Source organism: Leuresthes tenuis, unplaced genomic scaffold, assembly GCF_036924035.1.
Source record: "Leuresthes tenuis unplaced genomic scaffold, fLeuTen1.0.hap1 SCAF_73, whole genome shotgun sequence".
NCBI lineage: Eukaryota > Metazoa > Chordata > Actinopteri > Atheriniformes > Atherinopsidae > Leuresthes > Leuresthes tenuis.
In genome coordinates, this window is record NW_027325427.1 from 104,867 (window position 1) to 110,018 (window position 5,152).

Consider the following 5,152-nt stretch of genomic DNA (forward strand, 5'->3'; position numbering starts at 1 on the left):
ATTAGACATGAATAAATATGAAGGACAAAGCAGTCTTAACTTGGTTTGAGTTAATTAATTCGTTTTATAGGAGAATCCGAATTCGTGCTTATTTTCGGATTCCTGAAGAATGAGTCTGGTTCTTTCTAATAATACAAAGTTTTTTGTTTATTGTTGAAACTTCATCAGAAGTGAAGAAATAAATGAATGCCTATCAACAAATGTGGGATCTAAACTCTACTGCTTCCTCTAAAATAATTTCTTTTCTCAATTCAGAAATGTGTGTGTGTAAGTCACAACACCCGTGACACCAAAACGGCTTTCTTTTCTCTCTTTTCTCTACACTCTGCACTATGAGCACACACACCAAATCAGAAAGGCTTTTTTCTCTCTTTTCTACATTATGGACTGTGGGGACACAAAACCGCTCTCTCTTTTTTTTTTTGATTGTGTGCCAGGGCGTTGTCTCACGTATTAGATTATGCTTAAGATACGAATGGGTTTATCAGTCACATCAGAATCCATACATACTGATCCTCCCGTAATAAAATGGTCAGATCTTATCAAACACACTTTGTTTCTTGTGACAATCAAGTCAGCGAAACAGCGTATACACGTCAAGACACTGAATCAAGTTTGCCACAAGAACTCATAAGTTTGGCAGTATTGCTCTGCCGTCAGCAATCATACACCCATTTTATTTTCGTGAGACGTGCAGGCACCTGTTCATCTACTGTTCTATCACTATGAATTAGTTTATCTATTATCAATAAGGATACTTCTACAACTACTATCAAAGTATGTCCAGACTTCTTATGTTGTCAGTTGCTATATATGAATAAGTGGGTAGCTACTGACAAGCATTAAGCATGTCACACAGCCCAAACATATAACATTTCAGGACACACCACACAGTTAACAACCACAGTGAAGTGTCAAAGCCCAAACATTCAACAGGACACTTACACAACACATTCAAATCAAACAGTCAGACAACATACAAGAACATATACCCCAGCCGGCATTGCTCCCTGCCTATTTTCCTACAGCTCACTATGTGTGCGCACACCTTTATTCACAAACTCTTCAACTTATACTCTTTTACCGAAGCTGCTACAGCTCGATTGGCCGAATACCCTTAGATCCTATTTCGGTGAATTTGACATCTGCCTTACATGTAACAGATTAGCGGTTTAGCAGTTTTAATTTAGTTTGAGTGAAGGAATTCATTTTATAGCAAAATCCGAAATCGTGAAGCACTCATGAAAGTAAGCTTATTCTCGGATTCCTGAAACTTTAGATTTGCTCTTTCTTTTACTGCAAAGTACAACGTTGTTTTTTTTGTTTAAATCTTTCTAGACATGGTAAATATGAACGACAAAGCAGTTTTAACATAGTTTGAGTGAAGGAATTCATTTTATAGATAAAATCCCAAGAGTCTGCAGAGAAAAGAGAGTGAATGCGAAGTAGACTTTAACACGGCTATGGGAGCGAGCCGAGTGTCGGCTAACCGGGAGAATTGCTTGAAAGAAACGCGACACCGAATGAGCGGTCAGAACAAAGCCTCAATACGGGATTCTCGTGGTGTTTTTGTTGCTGCCTTGTCTTTTGCATAGAGTAAAAGACAAGGCAGCCATCGAATAGGGCCCGATTGTTCCTACTTGGTCAGCCGAGGAGCAAGGGGGGGGGGGGGGAAGCGTCTCAACCAAGCAAAGCTCACCATGGGGAAGGTGGCTATACCAACTAGCCTGATGCCCTGCTCCCGCAGTGACGGATAATCGTACTCTGGTTTCTCTTCATAACATACAAGTCTTTCGCCTTTTACTAAAGACTTCCGTGGAGAGCAGCACTAATGAGTTGTTTCTATTATTGGCAGGCTTTACCTTTGCGGGTGAAGCCCTTTCTGTCTGTGCAAAAGAAATCTTGCTACTTTGCAGAGTGACTTGTCTGAGTAGAGTCGCCTTACTTGTTGCGACTGTGCCGATGTTCGAAGCTGGAGTGCAAAGTTGTCGCTTGAATGGTGCTTGCTGGAGCAGGCGGGAGTGCAAAGTTATACCATTTAAAAGGGCTGAAGAGTGCTCAGTGCAGCGGGTGGGCGGAGGTGCAACGTGACACTCTGGCCACCTATGGCCATAAAAAGAACACTGCTACAAGTGCGCATTGTGCCAGCAAGGGCCCTCGGACCTGAAACAGTGGACAGTTATCGCTTCTCGGCCTTTTGGCTAAGATCAAGTGTAGTATCTGTTCTTATCAGTTTAATATGTCCTCTATATGAGGACAACATATTAAATGGATTTTTAAGAATAGGAGTTGAAAAAGAAGCTTGCTCCGTTCACTCCAAGCCTCGACCCGGTACTGCAGTGCCGCTGGGAACGGTGCGCTCTCCTCTGCTCTTGTGAAAAAGCAAACAGCGGTGCAGGATGGAAGATTCAGGGAGCCCAAGATGAAACTTTCTTTTAATCTGCTGAAAAAAGAGAGTGAATGCGAAGTGGACTTTAACACGGCTCTGGGAGCGAGCCGAGTGCGGGCTAACCGGGAGAATTGCTTGAAAGAAACGCGACACCGAATGAGTGGTCAGAACAAAGCCTCAATACGGTGTTCCCGTGGTGTTTGTGGCTGCCTTGTCTTTTGCACAGAGTAAAAGACAAGGCAGCCATCGAATAGATTGTTTCTACTTGGTCAGCCGAGGAGCGGGGGGGGGGGGGGGGGGGGGGGCAAGCGTCTCAACCAAGCAAAGCTCACCAAGTAGGAACAATCGGGCCCTTTTCAATGGCTGCAACACCTGAAAGAGATATTGATGCGAGACCCGATCAAATGCTTTTTCAAAGTCTAAATTTAAGATGACAAGCCGGGTGTTTCTGTCTCTAGCGTAATCAATGATGTCTCGAATCAGTACGAGGCTGTCGGTGAGTTGTCTCCCTGAGATGGCACAAGCTTGGTCTGGGTGAATTACCTCCTCTAAAACAGAGGACATCCGTGTCGCTAAAACCTTGCTAAAAAGTTTACAGTCAAAGTTTAAAAGTGTGATGGGCCTCCAATTCTTTAGGTCAGTCTTATCATTTTTTTTATAAAGTAGTACTCTAAAACTGTCAGGCAATCGGTCGAGTTTTTCAAAATCTTTAAAAACATCTAAAATGTCTGATGATAAAAGGTCCCAATAGGTCAGATAGAATTCTGCAGGAAGCCCGTCTAAACCCGGAGCTCGACTTCTCTTAAAACCTGTTAGGCATTTTTTTAACTCTAAAGCAGTAAAATTCTGTGTCAAGTCTGCATTCTCTTTTACGGTTTTGTCAACGAATTTTAAGATTTCTGCCGATGTTTCCAAGTGCACTGGTTTCTCTTTGTACATGTTACTATAAAAGGTATGTACAGTTTCAATCATCTCTTGTGTGGATTTTGTTAAAAACCCATCTTCTCTTTTTAGATTTTGAATACACTCCTTTTTATTTATAACTTTCTTTCTTTTTCACCTTCCTCAATTTCCTGCTCCCTGCTTCTTACAAAAATTCCTTTACTCTTTATTTCTGCTAAAACTGACATTTCCTTTTTGACATCTTTGATTTCTTCTTTAAAGTCTATGCCACACTGATTTAGTTTAAAGTAGCGCTGTAAGCGTTTATGTAGTCCCATCATACATCTATTCTCTTTCCTTTTTTTACGTTTACCTTGCTGTTTAAAAAAAGTCTGGGTCGTTTCCTTCACCATTTCCCACCATTGTGCATGTGTTTCGTAGAGGTCTTGAAGGGTCTGCCACTCTTTATAACATTCCCTGTACTGACTGACTATGATTTCATCCTCCAACAGGGAACAGTTGAGTTTCCACAGACCACTTCCTACCGTCACACCAGAAGGGGGTGAAAGGGTGCAGGAGAGCATAAGGTGGTCTGAAAAGAAAACAGGGGTTAATCTAACATCAGTGGCTGGGCAATCTCTAGTAAAGAAATAATCAATGCGAGAGGCTCTGGTGCCATCATGACTAAACCAGGTGAAGCCCTCCTCTCTGGGATGCATGGTTTTAAAACAGTCAGTAAGCTTAAAATCCCTGCATATGCCCTGAAGTAAAATCGAAGTCTTGTCCACTTTAAAATCTACCCCTGCTCTTTTTCTATCTTTCCTGCTCAAGATACAGTTAAAATCCCCTCCTACAACTAAAGGTACTTGCCCTAGCATGTAAAGCTGTATATCTTCTAAAAGGTCATACCTTTCATTTTTTCCATTGAAACCATAAATATTTAAGAGGTTAAAGTCTTGCCCCATAAAATTCAAGTGTGCTAAAAGTGCCCGTCCGTCTCTCACCACTGTGCTACCATTCACCAGAACATGCGGATTTTTAATTAGAATGGCCACACCATCATTTTTATTTTGATTTGAGCCACTCCATATCGATAAATGGGGCCACATTTCCTCCCATTGTCTATGGTTTTTTAAAAAAGGTAGTCCACATTCTTGTATTAAAAACACATGTGATTTTATGGAGTCTAAGAAGGATAAAATACTCTGGGCTCTTGTCTTTGATTTCACACTTCTCACATTTAGTGTTGAGAAGGTGAGAACCATTAAAAGCATAAAGGAAAGTAGGTATGTCATTTTCGTTTTTCTAAGTTATCAAAACAAATTACACACAGGTTATTTCTTGGGAAACTAGCTCTTCCTTCATTTCTTTAGGTGAAAAGTGAGTAGGGTGATCTATATTTCCTTTTCGGACTCTCGGTGTTGGCCTCTGACGCAATGTTGCATTTAACTTTGAGTCCCTGGGGGTTGATTGCAGAGCTGAAGTTAAAAAGGAGACCTCATTTGGTGAGTCGGAGGGGAAGACTCTAGGTTCTTCCACTGAAGAACTTCTTTGTCAGGCATTCGCACCTTGTCTTACCCACTTTTTACAAACTTTAGTGCAAAGTCTGCAAGGTTGCTAAAAGACTAGAATGCCGGACAATACATCATCAAAAGCGGGAGAAGTGGTTTTTCGGCTGCAAGTAGGTGTGAATGTCCAGCCATAATTACTCACAAACGGGTAAGAAAAGGTACTATTGCCAGACCATATATGATCAAAACAGGGAGCGGAGGTGGTTCAGCTGCAAGAAGGTTTGAATGTCCGACTAAAGTTCAAATATATTAACAAAAGCGGGAGGAGAGGTCTTCGGATGAGAGTGGTTGAAAATTTCCAACCATAATC

General features: G+C 41.5%; 2 non-coding genes across 2 annotated transcripts; both read left to right on the top strand.

Annotated features, from left to right (window-relative positions):
• Positions 1 to 1,759: 1,759 nt before the first annotated feature.
• Positions 1,760 to 1,873, top strand: LOC140286116 (U5 spliceosomal RNA). The gene has a single exon (XR_011911005.1). It is a non-coding gene; the product is annotated as a U5 spliceosomal RNA (small nuclear RNA).
• Positions 1,874 to 2,181: 308 nt separating this feature from the next.
• On the top strand, positions 2,182 to 2,365 carry LOC140286131 (U2 spliceosomal RNA). The gene has a single exon (XR_011911019.1). It is a non-coding gene; the product is annotated as a U2 spliceosomal RNA (small nuclear RNA).
• The last annotated feature ends 2,787 nt before the right edge of the window (positions 2,366 to 5,152 follow it).